A 19,853-nucleotide genomic window follows, 5' to 3' on the forward strand; every position below is an offset into this window, starting at 1 on the left:
TTTTTCATCTAGGCTATGGGTCTTTTTATTATTGAGTTATAGGAGTTTGTATATATTCTGGATACAAGTCTCCTATCATGAGATTTGCAAATATTTTCTCCCATTTTGTGGGGTGTCATTTCACATTTTTTTTTCCTAAAGATTTTATTTTTTTATTTATTTGAGAGAGAGACAGAGCACAAGTGGGGGAAAGAGGCAGAAGGAGAAGCAGAATCCCCACTGAGCAGGGAGCTGGACTCAGGGCTCAATCCCAGAACCCTGGGGTCATGACCTGAGCTGAAGGCAGACATTTAACCAACTGAGCAGAGGCTCAGTGGCTTTTCACTTTTCTTAAGAGTGTTCTTTGAAGCAAAATTTTGATGAAAGCCAATTTACCTATTTTTTCTTTTGTTGCTTGTGCTACTGGTGCATATCTAAAACACCACTGCCTGATTCATGGTCAGGACAATCTTCCCCCATGTTTTCTTCTAAGCGTTTTAAAGTTTTAGCTACTTTTAGGTCTTGAATCCATTTTGAGTGAATTTTTGTGTGTGGTATGATGTAAGAGTCCAAATTTATTCTTTTGCATGTGGATATCCAGCTGTCCTTGCATCATTTGTTAAAGACTATTCTTTCCCCCTTTGGGATGGTTTAAAATCCTTGGAAAAATCAATTGACTATAAATGTGAAGATTTATTTCTGGACTCCTGATTCTATCCTGGTGATCTATATGTCTGTCTTTATGTCAGTACCACAGTGCCTGGATTACTACAGTTTTGTAAGTCGTAAAACCAGAAAGTCTGAGTCCTAAAACATTATACTTTTTAAAGATTGTTTTGGTTATTCTCAGTCTCTTTCATTTTTATAATAATTTTAGGATAAGCTTGTCAATGTCTGCAAAGACTCCATCTGTGATTTTGATAGGGATTGCCTTGAATCTGTTAATAAATTTGGGGGACTACTGCCATGTTAACAATAGTGTCTTCTGATCCATTAACACTGGATGTCTTTCCATTTATTTGTCTCTTCTTTAGCTTCTTTCCACAATGTTTTACGATTTTCAGAGTTTAAGTTTTGTACTTCCTACTGTTCAGTTTATTTTACTAACTTATTCTTTGTGATGCTAGTATAAATGAAATGGTTTTCTTAATTTAAACTTTGCATTGTCCTTTATAAATGTATAGAAACAGAATCTATTGAAACTTACCTAACTCATTTATTCATTATAATAGTTTCTTAGTGAATTCCTTAGTTTTTTTTCTGTATGCAAGATCATGTCATCTGCAAATAGAGATCGTTTTACTTCTTCCTCCCCAATCTGAATGCCTTTTGTTTTGGACTGAATGTCTGTGCCCCCCCCCCCACCTTCATATGTTAAAGTCATAAACTCCATTGTGGCTCTATTTGGAATAAAGAAGTAATTAAGATTATATGAGGTCATAAGGGTGAGTCCTTGATTCAAGGGTCCTTGACCCCTCATAAAAAGAGCAGAGAGAGACTGCATTCTCTCTCTCCCTCTATTCCCACCTCTCTTCCTCTCCCTACTATTGAGGACACAATGAGAAGGCGGCCATCTGCACCCTAGAAAGACAGTCCTCACCAGAAACTGGCTCTGCCAGACCTTAATCTGGAACTTCTAGCCTCCAAATCTATGAGAAAATAAATTTTTTTGTTTAAGCCATCTAGTCCATGGTATTTTTTTTATGGCAGCCTGAGTCAACCGATACAACTTTTATTTCATGTTACGCCTAACTGCCCTGGCTAGAACTTCTAGAACAATGTCGAATAAAAGCAGTGGGAGTGGACATCACCATGTTCTAGATCTTAGCAGGGCAACTTTCAGTCTTTTACCATTAAGTATGATATTAGCTGTGAGATATTTATAGAGATTTATTATCACACTGAAGAAGTTCCCTTCTATTCCTAGCTTGTTGGGTGCTTCTATTTATTATATGTTTTTGTCAAATGCTTTTTCTGCAATTAATGGGATCATCATGTGGTTTTTGCCCTTTTTCTACTAATATGACATATTACATTAATTGATTTTCAGCTGATAAACCAACCTTGCATTCCTGGGTAAATCCCACTTGGTCATGGTGAATAATCCTTTTTTATTTGTTACTGGATTTAGTTTGCTAGTATTTTCCTAAGAATTTTTACATCTATATTCATAAATGACATTAGTCTATAGTGTTATTTTCCTGTTATTTATCTGATTTTGGTATCAGGTATTACTGGTCTCATAGAATGAGTTGGAATGTGTTCTTTCTGATTCTATTTTTTGGAAGATTTTGTGAATAATTGGTTTTAATTCTTTAAATGTTTGGTAGAATTTACCAGTGAAGCCATCTGGATCTGGGTTTCTCTTTGTGGATACTTCTAAAATTTTAATTCAACCTCTTTACTTGTTACAGATTCTATTCTATTCTATTCTATTCACATTTTATATTTCTTCTTGAGCCAGTTTTGGCAGTTCATGCCTTCTTGAAATTGTCCACTTCATTCATTATAGTATTCCTTTACAATTTTCTTTTAAAATTTCTGTAAGGTTATTAGTATTCCTGATTTCAGTAATTTCGGTCCTCTCTTTTCTTTCTTGGTCAGTCCAGCCAAAAATTTAAGGAACCATGTTTGGTTTTATTGATTTTCTCTATTTTTCTATTCTCTAATTCTAATAATATAAAATTCTATTATTTTCTGATCTATTTTTTTATTAATTTTATTCTTCCTTTTGCTGGTTTTACATTTACTTTGCTCTTCTCTTTTTAGTCTCTTAAGGTAGTTAGGTTATTGATTTAAGATCTTTCCTCTTTTTTAATATACACATTTTACAACTATAAATTCTAAGTACTGTTTCAGCTGCACCCCGTTAAGTTTTATATTGTGTGTTTAATTTCATTAATCTCAAAGTATTTCTAATTTCCCTTGTGGTTCTTTATTTAACCCATTGGTTATTTAGAAATGTGTTGCTTAATTTCTACAAATCTGTGAATTTCCCAAATTTATTTCTGTTACTGATTTATAATTTCATTCCATTGTAGTTAGAGAATACACTTTATATGATTTAAATGATTTAAATTTATTGAGGCTTAGTTTATGGCCTGCTATATGGTCTAACCTGGAGAATGTTCCATGTGCATTTCAGAAGAATGTATATTTTGTTGGTTTTGGATGCAGTGTTCCGCAGATGTCTGTTAGGACTGGTTGTATAACCGGGCGGTTCAACTCTTCTATATCCTTGTTAATCATGCTTTCAAGTATTATTGTTTAAATGTCTTTTTCTACATTTCATTCTGTCGGTTTTTCCTTCATGTATTTGGGGCTCTGCTTTTAGGGGCATGTACAGTTTATAATTCTTATATATTCCTAATAGACTGACTCTTTTATCTTTATTAGCTGTCCCTCTTTTTCTATAATAACATTGTTTAAAAACCACTTTATTTGATAGTACTATAGTCACTCCAGCTTTCTTAAGGTTACTATTTGCATGATCTATCTTTCTTCATCCTTTTTCTTTTAATCTATTTGTAACATTGAATCAAAAGTGTATCTCCCAAGGACAGCATATAATTGGATTTATTTTTCTTTCTCCACTCTAACAATCTGACTTGATTAGATTGCTTAATCCACTCATATTTAATGTAATTATTTATATATTCTGCCATTTTACGTTTCGGTTTCTATATCTCGTGACACTTTCTCCCCTCTATTTCTCTTTTACTGCTTTATTTTCATTAAGTATCTTTTAGTGTAACAACTTAATTCCTTTAATAATTTTTCTTTTTCTGAGGTATTTTCTTAGTCATTTCTACAGGGATTAACATAAATATTAACTTGTGAGAACCTATTTCATATTTACACTAACTTAATTCCAGTGAGATAAGAATTTATAGAAAGTATATAGATATAGCCCTAGTCCCACTTCCCTTTTTTGTGCTCTTTTTGTGATACATACTACATCTACGAATGTCGCACACTCAAGGGTACTCTGTCAAAACTATTACTTTTTATAATTTTATCTTTTAAAAAAACAAGAAAATAAGGAATAAGGACAGCAAGTTTGTTATGTTCAACTTATTTACAATTTCTGGTTTTTTTCATCTGTTCCTATAGATTGAAGTTACCATCTGGTGTCATTTACTTACCTCAGTGCAGCTTTATTCCCATCCTCCTCCGCTGTGCTACTTGAGAAATTACATTACATATTTATATATAATAGGCCAACATATTAGTGTGTGTCTGTATGTATGTATATACAAGAGTGTGATTTTATATGATTGCTTTTTAAATCAGTTAAGAAAGGTGAAGAAATGTGCATTTATACTGTCCTTTATAATATATAATTACTTGACCACTGCTCTTTGTTTTTTCTCATGGATTGGAATTACTGCCTGGGGTCACCTGCCTCATTCTAAAGAAGTCCCCTTACTCTTGGACGAATTCTGGCAATGAATTCTGTCAGTTTGGGTTTACTTGCATAGAGTAAGATAGGAAATTGGCTTTAAGAGCAGAACACTAGCAGGAGTGGTACCCTATAGTCTTTGCTTGTCTTTCCTGGCAAGGAAAGTCCACTCTATGAATGAGCTGTGGTAGGGATGATGGGGGCCCCATTTTGTTCTAGCATGTCATGACTGAGTAGAGCCTCCACGTAGGAGTAGTGACTGGGTGGAAGAGGGGAGCCTCCAAACTTTGCCACACTCACCTGAAATTTAGCCTCTGCAGCGTGTACCTGGGAAAATAAGAAATGTTCGTAGTATGCCCTTCTAAGGAAGATAACTTAGCTCTCAACTCGTATTTAATGGAATAGGGAGTCCTGTGTTCTTGGCTGCATCTGCCTATGTGGGATTTCCATCATAATGAGCTAAGAAGGGGGCAAGAGGGAATAGGTCATGTTTCAAATGCCACAGATTCTTGCTGCTCTTAACAAGTTTTAGATTCTCTTGAATAAATGTTTATTTGCTATATGCCCTTAGGAAAATTTCCAGAAACTTTACAAGGTTGTTTTCTTAAAACAATTTCATTTCCACAGTAATGTTTGTTTTGCTGAAGCGCAGGGCCATGGAACGAATCATGTTGCCATTCCAGAGGTGGACTCCACTAATTCATGTTTTTAAGCTCGTAAAACCATAATCCATAAGCAAGAAAGTTCAGTCAGGAATAGTAAATGAAAGACCAATCTTAAGTAAAACTCCCCCCAAAATGTTAACAAAATGAATTTGGCAGTTTATTCTTAAAAATAATAATCAATCCAAAGTGGATATGATACATTAAGAATTCAAGGATGGTACAACATCGTATCTATTCACCTTAAAAGATAAAAGCAAGCTGCAGAATACATATCACATGGTACCACTGATACACATTTAAAAAGTACAAAAATTCTATGGGTTTTTATGAATGCAGTCTGTATGTAGTGAATGGAGTAGAAGTAGAAAAATGCGTGTACATATAAAATTTCATTATAATGTTTATCTCTGGGAGGCAAGGAAGAATGAGATAGAAATAGACATAGGAGATTTCAACTTGACCTGATAGATGTTCATTAAAGTATAAAGAATATTTTTTCTCTATTTTTTATATGTTAACACAGTAGAGTTATGCGCTACATTGTAGCATAATTTAGATGTTGAAGCCCTAACATCTAGTACCTCAGAATGTTACTATATTTGGAGATAGGGCCTTTAAAGAGATAAGACTATGTTAAAATGAGGCTGTTCCGATGAGCCCTGATTCAATCTGACCGGTGTCCTTATACAGAGAGGAAATTTGAATATAGAAAGAGACACCAGGGAAGTATGCGCACAGAGAAAAGACTGTGAGGACACAACGAGAAGGCAGACGTCTGCAAGACGGGGAGAAAGGCCTCAAAACAAACCACACCCACCAACGCTCTGATCTGGACTCCCAGCCTCCAGAACTATGAGAAAAATCTATTCTGTTGTTTAAACCACCCAATCCGTGCTATTTTGTTATGACAACCCTAACAAACTAAGATAGATAGATAGATAGATAGATAGATAATCCAAAATGAATGTAAGCAACTCAACATGCATCTGCATGTGCAGAATCTAATTATAGTATTCAAAGATGAGGCATACATGCTGAAAACTCCAGAAAGGTTTATTTGCCTTTCATATTTTACCAACTTTCAAGACAAACTAGAGTTTAAATCCTTGTTCTGTCTGCATACTAGCCATGTCACTCTAAGCAAGACATTTTTCTTTCTGAACCTCGGTTCCCACATATGTAAAACAGGGGCAAGAAAACCTACCTCCCAAAGTTTTTGTGATAATTAAAGGATTTACAATACATAAAGAGCTTCATTCAACTTCTCAATTTACAACAGATATTCATCAAATCCAAACCCCTGGACATCTACCTGCAGAAAACATGACTGATGAGTCATCCTGAGCGAACAGAGTTAGAGATAGAAAGTCCGATTTACACCGCAATGCCTGGTGGAAGTGGAGTATCATCTCTGGCATGCATTTCGAATGTTCCTGAGGACCTGAGTAGATACTCAGTACATCAAAATCGCTGTTGTTATTATCATGGTTTTTGTTCTATTATTATTACCATTATTACAAGAGCAGTTTCCTTATACATACTAAAAAATCAATATGGGGTAGCTGGGTGGCTCAGTCGGTTGAGCATCAGACTCTTAGTTTTGGCTCAAGTCATGATCTCAGGGTCAGGAGATCGAGCCCCGAGTCAGGCTCTGCACTCAGCACTGAGTCTGCTTGAGATTCTCTCTCTCTCTCTCGCCCTCTACAGGGGTGCACGTGCTCTCTTTCTCTCTCTCTCAAATAAATGAATAAAATCTTAAAAAATAAATCAATATGGATGCATATATTCTATCCAGTACTATATCCTCCCATTAAAAGTCCATTTATAACATGTGGCCACAACATTGGTTAGCATCACAAAGATATAGACTGAGTTTTCAAATGGACATGCAACACTAATCTCTCCTTAATGGATATTTCCTCCTCCCAGCTTAGGTTCCACTATAGAATAGTGAAGAATTTAGTGTCTTACAGTTAGCGGATCCTAATAAACACATAGCTCTTACTGAGTCCACCTGTCTAAACTCAACTCTGAAGGTGGAATGGTACCCAAGTCAGAGTTATCGACTTAAGAGAGATTTATTTCAGACTCTTACAAAACAGCAACATGCCTTGGCTCTAAACCTGTCTCAACTTTGCTCCAATTGCCCTCTGGATTATTGACAGACCTAATTAATGCAGCAATTGCTTAGTGATAATTACCATCTTTTCAGAGGCAACAGATCTGATCCCCAGGCCTAGATTTGCTAAGAAACCTGAAGAGATAGCAAAATAATCACAATCGAAGCCACAAACTCCTGTCTACAGCAAACAACCTGTCAATTAAACTCTCTTATCCCTCAGAAGGAACACATGTCAATTTTAAACAAGAATTAACCTTTTAATTCCAATTTTCCTTTTGAAGCTTCAGGTTAGAAATGTACCAGAACCTGGGGCACCTGGGTAGCGCAGTCGTTAAAGCGTCTGCCTTCGACTCAGGGCATGATCCCGGCGTACCGGGATCGAGTCCCACATCGGGCTCCTCCGCTGGGAGCCTGCTTCTTCCTCTCCCACTCCCCCTGCTGTGTTCCCTCTCTCGCTGGCTGTCTCTCTGTCACATAAATAAATAAAATCTTAAAAAAAAAAAAAAGAAAAAGAAAAAAAAAGAAATGTACCAGAACCTGATAAATGAGACACTCAGGAACCATTGCTTTTGGGTCATGGAAAATGTTAAAACACCCCCAGAAATGCACAGATAAATCTTTTGACAAAATACTTCCAATTCTTTAGAGACATTTTTAGCAAACACAAATGTTTATCCCAAAGTGCTTCAGTGCTGTCAGCACAAGCTTGGCATATTTATCATGCATTTTGCATCAAGCTCAAGCCCAAAATCTGGGCAGTTTTTAGAGAAGGCACCCAGAAACCGTATTGTCTGCATTACTCACAATGCTGGAAGCAAGATCAATAGCTGCAGTTCACCAAGGAAGCTCCAAAGCCCAGCAAGGAGTCGTTTTTGACACAGTGAATTTAGCGAGAATGATGTGTTCCTTTGCAGAACCCAAAGGGCGTATTCTCAGGTTAACAAAGACGATAATGAAGTAGCAGCCTTCGGGCCAGAGAATACCACCTGGGAACCATTCTTACTGGGAAGGAGCTATGTGCAAATACAGTATTCAGGAGGAGAAAAAACACGGTGAAGGTACTGCATATACGTGGGTGACAGTGGAGGAAGAGTTCATAACACAGCATCAAGTCTCAGAAGGGGTCCAGCCACCCTTTCCCATTCCCATCTGCCAGCCCATCTGGAGACTACCAGGTCTTACACAAATTGAAGTCTTGGGGGCTCTGGTTCTGCCACCAGGAAGGCATGGCCTGTAGGGTTTGTCTTGAAAAAAAGAACCAGATAAGGACCATGATGGATTTATCAGACACAATCAGGTGCGCTGTGGACAGGGGGTTGGGGTCACTTGTTAACTACTGGATATGTATACAGGTGGTCTGGAAAATTAAACAAGGCTAGTCCCTGAGAATAATATCGTTATAACCAGAGGATGAGTTAAATCCCACTGAGAAGTGATAGCACAAATTTAACAACACTTGGAAGTGATTCTTCGAGTAGGAGAATAACCTAACCAATGTTATAGGTAAACTAAGGATTAACCAAACATCTAACTTAAGCATGGACATAATACTACTATTAGTAATAACAGACACCACTGTTTCTTGATCGTCTACTACCTACTACACATCATACTGTTTTATTTCACTGATCCTCCAGTGACCTGTGAAAGATGAGTAATACATATACCCATTTTACTGATGAGAACTTAAGCCCTTAGAGCATGATCCCCAGCAGCAGCATCACTTGAGAAATTCTTAGAAATGCAAATTTTCAGGCTCAACCCCAAACCTACTTGATCAGAAACTCTGGGTCTGGGATCCAGAAATTTATGTTTTAACAAGCCTTCCAGGTGATCGCGACAGGTGCTGAAGTTTGAGAACCACCACCCCGGAGCAATGGCTCTCCATCTTGGCTGTACACTGAAAGCACTTGGACAGTTTTAAAAACTACTGCTGCAGGGGTCCCACCCCTCAGGTATTCTGACTTAATTGATCCAGGGTGCAGCCTGGATATAGGGTGTTTAAATGTATCCCTGATGACTATAATGTCCAGCCGAGCATGAGAGCCATGGACGGGAAACCAGTTTTCCCAAAGTCCATTGAGGCAATGAAAACAACAAAAGCCAAGATTCAGACTCGAGTCTGTGACAAATGTGTACTCTGTCCACACATCCTTGCTGCTCAAGGCCTGGTCCAGACCAGCAGCACCTGCATCATCTGGGATCTTGCTAGGAATGTACAATCTTAATTCACACCTTGGACCTATGGTATCAGAATCTACATGTCAACAAGATCTCTAGATAATAAGCATATAAAGTTTGGGAGGCAGGACATTACTCAACACTAATTTATACCACGTAGTCATCAGTGCTGATTTGTTTAACTGTCCTTATCAGTATAGGACTTACTATTTTAAGATACTGAGATTTCTGTTCCTATCAATCCCCTCTTCCCACTTCCTTACATCCATTACTTTTCTGATTCCATTCAACAATAGAAATAGCTGGTAATTGGGAGGAGGCTTACACAGTCTGGAACGAGGAAGTGAACTAAATTTCTGAACACATGTTTTAAATGTATACTAACAGGAAGGAAGGAAGGAAGGAAGGAAGGAAGGAAGGAAGGAAGGAAGGAAAAAGGAAGGAAGGAAAAAAGAAAGAAGGAAGAGAGGGAAGAAGGAAGGAAGGGGAGAAGAAAGTAGGGAAAGAAGAAAAGAAAGAAAAGAAAAGAGAAAACAAAGGAAAGAGAAAAAAAGAATGAGGAAGGAGGGAGGGAAAGATATATAGACAAAAAGCAGCAAGCAAATGAATAAAAAATGTTGGAAAGCCATCACTTTTCAACTATATGAGCCAGAAGACAAAGGGTCCTTGAATTCTAGAAGCAAGACACCCAAGTACAGAATTCATGCTATAAATGACTTCTGGGAAAGATTCCCTCTGCAATGAGGAAATAGCCATTCTCTACTCCAAACAAATTAAGAGTTTGTCAAGCAGAAGAATGAGAAGTAAATACAATGCAATACTATACAGCAGTCAAAATGAGTTATGGAGCTTCAAATAGCCACCTGAATGACTTTTACAACTATAATGTAGAGGGGAGGGGAAAAAAATAAAATTGCAGAAGTATACATAATTATAAATATTTTAAATATACAAAATAATTTATATTGTTTAGGAATATATACATTTGTAGCTAAAGAATAACATAAGTACGTGAAAATGATAAATACTAAATTTTAAATAGTGGTTGCCTCCGAATATGAGAGGATACATTTGGAGGAAGATTTTAAGTACTACTAATATTCTATTTCTTAAGCTAGGAGATAGATATATGGGTCTTTGTTACAGTGCGTGTGTGTGTGTGTGTGTGTGTGTGTGTGTGTGTGTGTGTGTTTTTAAGATTTTATTTTTAAGTAATCTCTACGACCCAACATGGGCCTCAAATTACAACCCCAAGGTCAAGATTTGAATGCTCTACTGATGGAGCCCAGCAGGCAACCCTATAGTATTCTTTACACATTTTTAGTATGTCCAAAATACTTAATAACTTTTTAAGAAAAGAAACACCAATTCCTTCTTCTTCCACTGTTTGGGATTAGAGATTAAAATTCCGAAGCTTAACATGAAACCACAATGATTTATATTCAAATTGCTGCGTTCCTAGAAGAAAAGCCCTCCTCCACATTCCAAATACCTTATTAATTTTTCCCTGTACAAAGTAATATTAGACAGATAAAGTTGATCTCTAGCAAGAGATCTATAGCAACACCCATCCACCAGGGTTGTGAAGGTTGGAAAGGCTGGAGAAATGCTAGAAAGAGTAAATTCTAACTTTTGTCTTAGCAGTGTTTTCTGGGTTGCTACTTAGTCTACTAATGCCTCAGATTGGGAAATAAAACCTAATTGCTGTCAAAGTGATTGTGCTTGAAGTGCAGCTGCACCCATAAGAAACTGCTTTTAAGTGCTTACTCCATGCCAAGCATTGTTCTAATTTTATTGGATTAGAACATGGATTAATGCTATTATGAATCCTCCACAATCCTATGGGATAGGTACTGTAATTACCTTGTTTTATAGACACAAGGCTATGTATTTTCCCGAAGTCACAAAACTAGCAAAAGTCAGAGCCAAGATCCAAACCAAATCCAGACAGGTCATCTGTCTCCAGAGCTCACGCCTAACCACTCCACTACAGTGCTTTCTAGAAGTTACCAACATAGAAATGAAAGGCAGGAAGGCAGGAAGGAAGGGAGGGAGGGAGAAGGAGGGGAAGGAAAGAATGTAGGGAGGGGAGGGAGGGAGGAAGGAAGAGAGGAAGGAAGGGAGGACGACCTTGCTATAAAAACTGAAACTTCTCTGAAATGGTAGGAATTTGCCTTATGTGGCTGAGAGCTCCATATCGCTAGTAAAATTCACATAAGGACTGAAAATAAAATGTCTCTGGTTACAAAGTTGTTCTAATTCCTTGCCATGGCCAGGATGATCCCCGGACCAGCAGCATCACTAGGGCACTTATTAGAAATGCAGAACCTTGGGCCTTATCCCAGATCTACTGAAACGGAACGTGCATTTTAACAAGCTCCCCCAGGAAAGAAGCACTCATCTAGATCCAGGTTTTGAATCATCAGCTTGCAGGTTCGTGTGCCCCATCCCAATCCTGCTAAATCAGAATCTCTACATTTTTTTGTAAAAAAATCTATTTTTAACAAGTGTGCTCAAGTGCTGGAAGAGCAGTCAGATTTGGAAGTCGGTGGTCAGATGACCTTGAAGAGGACCCTCCATTACGGAGACTGTGATTCTGGGTCACCACTTTTCACCTTCCAGAAGGGGGTGGACAAAGTTTTAGTGGGCAGGGGAGCAATTTCTCAATCACCTACCGCTGACATAAGCATTACACACAGAGGAAGCCCTGACAAGGTCTGCTTCTCCCATCGCTTGTAGAGCCTTATTATGAAGCCCAGGTCTTTACTTTACCAAACACAGCTAACAAGGAGTACACATACCAAAGACGCTCTCTCTTCCGACAAGGCAGGGAAATGAAGCCCTGATGCTTCATCTGGGTTCAGGGGCTGCCTCTTCCACCAGTTCCCTGAGCTGGAGAGATGTTACCCACAAGCCCAGGCACAAGAGGACCTGCTGTTTCACCTTCAGAATGCTCACCGCATTAAGCTGAAGATAAGGCGCAGGCTGTCTTTGGCCGGCCTCATCCCCAGACTAGAGAGTCAATCTTCCTCCATGTCAGATTAGATCCTTGCTCTGGAAACTCCCCTCTGCTTTCTGGAAATAATAAGTAAGTCGGAAATGTTCCATTCTTACATCTTTTCTTCTCCTCTTTTTCTTCCCTAAACATTTTATATATTTATTTATTTATTTATTTGAGAGAGAGAGAGAGAGAGAGAGAGGGAAAGAGTGAGCACAAGAAGGTGGAGGGACAGAGGGAGAAGGAGAAGCAAGCTACCCGCTGAGCAGGGAGCCCGATGTGGGACTCGATCCCAGGACCCTGGGATCATGACCGGAGCCGAAGGCAGACGCTTAACCGACTGAGCCACCCAGGCGCCCCCTCTTTTTTTTCAATAAATAAAAAATTTAAATTCACCCAGAATTGTTGGTGATTAGTATCTAGTCATATTTTTTCGTCAAGACCTCTTGGAAGAAAGAAGCACGTGTCTCAGGAACCAAACACTCGTCTTACCTTGGCCCCTCTCACTCAGACTCCTGCAACGGCCTCCCCTTCTCTCCCCCTGCCCAGTTCCTGCCCCCTTTTCAAACGTTCTCCATGAATCTGTTCACATCCTTCCACTGCTTCGAGCAGTAAATAATAAGTGTGATGGTATTAAATGCGACTATAAATTATAAACAGCCACTTAATCCTATGATTACATGTTCATCGGGCTCCCCTGCGAGCCTGCAAACTCACGGGCAGCCCTGTGGCCATCCCGTTCCTCGTCGCAGTCCAGTATGTAGCAGAGAGTTGGGACACACTGGATGCCAAGTAAATATTTTTTGAATGGATGAATGTATGAATAATTGAATAAGTAAATGAATGAATAACCAAAGTAGGATTAGGAAGAGAACCACCAAATATTTTCAGGAGCCAGGTAGGGACATTAGAAATACAACAGGCGCGGGTCCTGAAACCAGACTTTCTGGGTCTAAAACTGGGCTCTTCCCCTTACCAGCCAGGTGATTAGGGGCAAGTATCTTCCGTTCCTTTTGCCTCGATTTTCTCTTGTACGTGGTTGTAGATGGCACACAGTTACTGTGTTCTTTTATTATCTCTGCATCTATTCTGCTCTAGTTTGTAGAGATAACGAACACTGTACCCATAACAAACTCTCCCAGGTCAGCACTGCCTCGGAGGGCTCATAGTTAGAGTACATCGACTATCAAACTCAACCTGGTCTGAAGGACAGAGCAGCAACTTGGTAAATGCACACAAATGCTGGTGTTTTGGAAGTTGGGGAAAAGAAATGTTAGAGGGAAAAAGCAAGCCACGTCATAGTCACATGAAATCATATATATGGATGAAAAGGAAATCTGCTCACGGGCAGGGACAACACTAACAACCAAAAAGGTCGCATAATGTCTGTTTTGTGTCTTAGCTTTGTTAATGTTCTTTTAAGCCATCCTGAGCCCCCCGCTCCAACATTCCCAGAATTGTGCACAGCCCTGAGTCAGTCCTCCTGGGCCGGGGCCTGGGGGGGTGGGTGATTCTGGCACTGGAGGTCATGACCACCTCGTCACCTGTAAAACTAACTCCCTTCATCTCTACAAAAAAGCCTGGGCAACTGAGCCTCACATCACTCAATCGTAACTTCTCCTTCATACATTTCAGTTTCTGCCTAATGTGTTTGTCTGAGATGAGATTCCATGATAAATGTGAAGAAAGAGTGAGTGAGCAAGAGGTGTTTATCGGGAAAACCTAACTAGAGAATAAGCAGTTGTCAAGGGTCAGCTATCCCCTAGCTACAATGAACTAGAATCAATTCTCAAACCAGACTCAAATAAATTAGCAAAAAAATCTCCACAGACACAGTGTCTCCCATCAGGAAATCATCTTAAGCAATGAAAAAAAAAAAAAGATTAATTTTATTATCAAGGGAAATATCCTCAAATTCCAGCATGACGACTATATTTTCACCAGGGGACACAAATTTTTTTTTCTACTAGCTGAAGCTCTTCCAATACAATATTCTACTGTTGCCTTTGAAGGGAAATGAATATATTCTCATTAAATTTCTGTTTATTTGGAATGCAAGATGTGGGCAGAGAGAAAGAATTTTCAGGCAGGTGTTCACCATAAGAAAATCTCACTCCTGTTCCCTAATGGCCATTCCAAGCTCCCATGGCCAATAATGCCTTTAGTTAAATCAATCATCGTTCTTAGAAAACGGTTATTGAAACACATTAGTAGAATAAGTGGTTGGCTGCCTTGCCACCATTTTGAAGGAACCATATGGAATTCTGTTTGCCTCCCCAAATTGTTTCTACTTTCCTTTATGCATGCAATGATATCTAGTGAATTCCTACTAGATATTTCGAACAGTTAAGGGTTTTATCTGAAGATAAAAGTTGGCTCTGTACTAGATGGTATAAAATGTCTTAGTGCTACTTCTGGATCAGGGCGCCCTGTCAGGGTTATTTTATGTTGTTACTGTTTTCATCAGGTTAGGCTGTTTTCCTTGGGAGGGGCACCCCAGCCAGTGTTTTTACCCCTACCACAGAGAACTAGAGCAGGGTCATAACCAAACAGAAGTTCGTAAGAGAATTCAACTGATTCTGAAGTGGTTGAAGGGAATTTGCCCAGCAGAAGCTCCCCATCCCTGAGAGGAGGGAAACCACCCAAGAGAACCTTCACTGTGGAAAGCAGAAATGCAGAGCAAACGAAGAAAATGGTACGGTATTCAGCTCAGGTTCCCACTCCTAAAGAAGATAAAGATTTTTAGGCGGTATTTCCAAAGGCCTCTACAAGAGAGGAGAACCTGTCTAGACTGTAAACGTGGCTGTGGGACAGATTCTAGCTCTGTTTGGGACCTTTACACATCCTTGTGATAAACTTCCATCACACCCAAACGACTAACACAGTTTTGATCCTTACACCCGAGGAACCTGCTTGGCTGACACTATACAGCTACCCCTGCGAGGGTGATAAGACCTCCAGCCCAAGAAAACCCCAGCAAATGTATACGGCAGGTACTGAGGTCGATGCTTTATACGCATTATCTCACAAGATGCCCAGCATAATTCTACAAGACTGGTGGCAATATCCTCATTTTTGAAGTGAGAAGCCTGGGGCCATGAGAGGTTAAATACTTTGCCTAAGGTCATCCAAAGAGGACAGGACAGAGCAGGGGCACCAAGCAAGCCTGTCTGATCCAAGAGTTCATGCTCTTAACATTGTGATCTAATATACCCCAACATTTTATTTAATCCCACAACAACTCCATGAGGAAGATAGGATTACCTCTCCTTAGATATGAAGAGAAGTTGATAAACTTGTCTTAGGGGCATTGCTGAGATGTGAACCCCAGGTTCACCTGTCTTGGGAGTCCAAACATTTAACCACTATGCTTGAAGAAGAAAGGAGAAGTTCTTTCTAACAGCACACAGCTCCATTGTGTTGATGTCTTTACCAAGAGTACTGGTGGGGGAGGGCAGTTGTTTGCATCTTTTATTTCAGGCAGCACAGAGGAGTTCTGTAGCACACAGTATTTGGATTTCCTGCCCATCATCACTGGATGTTTTCCACAGGATCCTACCGATCCTTGTCTTCTGGAGTCACTCCAGACAAAACATATCCAGCAGGGTCGGGAGAGGGGTGGGGAAGACATAGCTAGCAGAAGCTCAACCCTTCGGATAGTCTAAGGTTTTTTTCTTTTTTAAAATTACTATTTTCACTAGTATTTTTCCTTGCTTATTCCTCATTGAACAGTGATTCAGCTGATGGGAGAAAGGCACTTAGAAGGGAGGACCAGGCTAGTGAGCAGACCATTGTATCTGAAATAAAAATCAATTGCCCACCATGCAGATTACAGAAGAAGCTGCAAATAAAATTACTGTAAATTTAATTAAAACATTCCAGCCAAGTCCATACATTTGGTATTGATTACCTGGCCTGCAATTTCAGGGAGTTAATTAACACAGCCTGCGCCTGGACAACAAGGGAAAGCCAGAGCAGGCACTGGTTGTCCTAGCAACAGGTAGGCGAAAGCAGCTCACAGATTAAATTGAAGGAAATACAGAATCTTATTGAATTGGACTTAAATGCAATGATTTAAAAATATGAAGAGGCAACTTAAAGTTCAAAACACACTTCGTGAACATGAGTCATTGTGTATGTCTAATTGGGCCAGAATAGAGTGTTTGGGAGACAATGGGAAGGATGGGGATGGGGTCACTTCAGACAATCCATTACAGTGAGAGCATTTTCTAAGCCCTGCGGGCTTGGGGAATGACTCCTACAAAAATTCATTTGAAAAAAGAAAAAAAGGCCATTATGGATAATCTTCTAGATCTGTAAGTAGAATGAGCCCATTTATTTTCCCTTTCCCAGAATGGAGTCATCCTATGGGAAGAAAGCACATTCTGGGGGTCTGGCTCATAGGACGCCCACCACGGACACTGCTTCCATATCCTGTGTTAATACTCACACCCTAGGCTACTACCCAGGTGCACACCCATGCTCTCTCCTTGGCTTCCCCTGTGAGGTTTTATTTTATCAGACAAGAAGCAAAGTTCTGACCTTGGTGGCTACAGCAAAGGATCATTGATGACTATGGTCCTTAACCTAAAAAAATTAACCATGCACTTACAAAGAGGTGACATCAGGTATGCATAGCAGGAAATGAACCCCGCCTCCACCCCCACCTCTTCCAGCCCACACACACCCTGTTCTCGGATGCCCGGAAGCTCCTTGCTGGGTACAGTATACTAGCTTAGAGTTGCACACCCTCTTGAAACACAAATAACGTCAGGAGGGGTGACATAATTACGATGATGAGGAATAAAAATTCCTAATTATCTAGTGTCTACAATATGCCAAGAACAATGCTAGGTGCTTTCCTAGATGCTGTTTCATTGAATAGTCACCATCAACTCCAAGACACGGGGGATTTCAACAGTGACGAAGCAGAGGTTCACCAAGGTCAGTTCGCTTAGCCCAAATCGCACTTCTGGTGTATAATAAAGTTCAGATCTGGTCTCCCAGCAAAGTCTATGCCCTTCCCCCCACACCAGCAATTTCCCAGCTTTTGCTAAGTCACCCCACACCCCTGCTTTTTTAAAATTAAAATGGAATCCGATGTGCCACTTTGCTGTATAAACTATGTAAAAATGCAGAGAGGGCATGGCGACAGCGCCCACCTACTCAGCAGCCTGCACACATACTCTAGCCGCACGGAGACCCCTGAGACTCCCCTGTGGCAGCCTGGGATACTGAGGACAGGTGGCGATGGTCCTGGCCACCATCCCAAGCTTCCTCCTCAGCAAAGGGAGCAGCCTGGATGGATGAATCCATCGCCGACCTCTCCCCACCTTGTACCACTGCTGGAGAATCCCAGGTGGCACAGGAGGTCTTGGCTTTTTTTCTCAGTAGGGATCACCCACAAACAAGTACATAATCAAAAGAAAAAGAGATTTTACTCCAAAATGTATTTTAATTGACCTCAGAAAGCATTTTGCAGACATTTGGTTTACTTTCTAACCACGTTGGACTTAAGGCCCAGAGTCGACATTAACCAGGCTGATGAGCAGAGAGCCTTGGGAGAGGAGCCCCAGGCCCAGGATGACCCCTAGCTCCACAAGGATTATCTGTATGTGTCCCTGGACAAATCATTTCCCTCCCTGGGCCCCAATTACTTCCTCTGTAAAACAGAGTTAAGCTAGATCATACAGGCACATGTCACGGTAGCAATGTTGGCACGTGGCTCTTATACAATCATTTTTTTTTTTTTAAGGATTGCTTCCTTTTTTTCTTTTTTTTTTTAAGATTTTATTTATTTATTCAACAGAGATAGAGACAGCCAGCGAGAGAGGGAACACAAGCAGGGGGAGTGGGAGAGAAAGACGCAGGCTCCCAGAAGAAGAGCCTGATGTGGGGCTCGATCCCATAACGCCGGGATCACACCCTGAGCTGAAGGCAGACGCTTAACCTCTGTGCCACCCAGGCGCCCCTATACAATCATTTTTGTTAACAAACGTAGTTAAAAGAAAATGTTATACCCTTACCATAAATAAAAGAACCCTAAAGTTCTTTCCTAATATGTATGCACACAACTACAGCACCACTATAATGAAAAATAGAGTACGTGTCTATTACCACTTACACAAATTTCAAGTACCACCAGTGGTTTGTGTACCGGCCTTTGAGAAATGCCGGAGACATTAGGAACTTTTACCTCTAGATTATCTCAAGAGCCTCTTCCAGCTCTGTCCTTCTGGGATCTAAACTTTCCGGTAGAGGAGATGGCTGAGCATGTGAGGGGACCAGGCAGGTAAAGGGGAGCAGGCGGTCTACAGCTACACGTGGTAGAGATGGCTGGAGGCATAAAGAAAGTCTGCTAGGTGATAGCAGTCATTCAAGTTCTACTGACTATCCATCTACCACCTGCAGTTCCCGACTGCCCTTGAGACTTCTTCCACCCCAGGGAGCTGCATGACAAGCAAATATAAGGATCATGAGATCCATCCCTATACTTAGGCTCCAGGTGAGACACGGGATCCATACAAATTCCACACAGGTCCTCCTCTGCTCCAACACCGACAACTTCTGCAAAGCCATTCTCCCAGGGGACACATTGACCTTCAAATCCAGCCTGGTTTCCTTCAAGCCACAGCTACTCTACACGGATAAGGCTCTGTGCCACTCAAAACTCTGACCACAGAACTCGACAGCTCCCTTTCCCAAAATGTATGTGTAGTGTATCAAGTTTCTCTAGGGAGCCTGACCAGGATATAGGAACTGTTCCAATTTAGGGGGGATGGGGATGCACAGAATGTGCAATTTCTCCAATTGCTGATGGTGGTTTTGGTATGGATGGCCAGTGAACCCCAATTTCAATGCAACTGTTCTACAAGGTCCTAGAATAAGGAGGGAGCATGGGGTTCTGGGAGTCAAGACATCAGATCTTGCACTTTCCTTTCTCAGCCAGTCTCCTCCTCTGCAAGTGAGCCCATCATGCCAGGGTCTGAGAGTCTTCCAGCCTTTGCACCCCAGGTCTCCGCAGCCTTGCCTTCACCTGGTGTCCTGCCGAGCACACTAACGGGCATAGTATAAGAGCCTCATCTCTTTTCACTTCACAGGCAAATAGAGTGTGGATGTTTAGTTGGGGGGCAGGAGGACCAGAGGGTGTCGGAGAAGGTGCTCTCGAACCGAAATGCCTTCACTCAAATCTGGATCTGACTTTTATGAACTGTCAGTTTAGGCAAATTACTTAACATTAACTTTTCTGAATCTACTTCCCCAATTGCAAATAGGAAAAACAACACTGAAATGACTGAGGATTGAATGAACTATTAACTGGAAAGGACCTAATACAATGCCTGGCCTGTAATGTACACTCAAAAAAATATTACCTATTAAGAGGGTGACTAGTGTACTTGTGCTCTCTGCTCCAAACCCACCTAACCCTCTCTAGGTTTTGAAGCAAAGAACAGGCAGAACAGCCTCAGTGCTACAAGCACAGGCCATATGCTTAGACGCCCCCCA

This window comes from Ursus maritimus, unplaced genomic scaffold (genome assembly GCF_017311325.1).
Source record: "Ursus maritimus isolate PB19 unplaced genomic scaffold, ASM1731132v1 scaffold_19, whole genome shotgun sequence".
Lineage (NCBI taxonomy): Eukaryota > Metazoa > Chordata > Mammalia > Carnivora > Ursidae > Ursus > Ursus maritimus.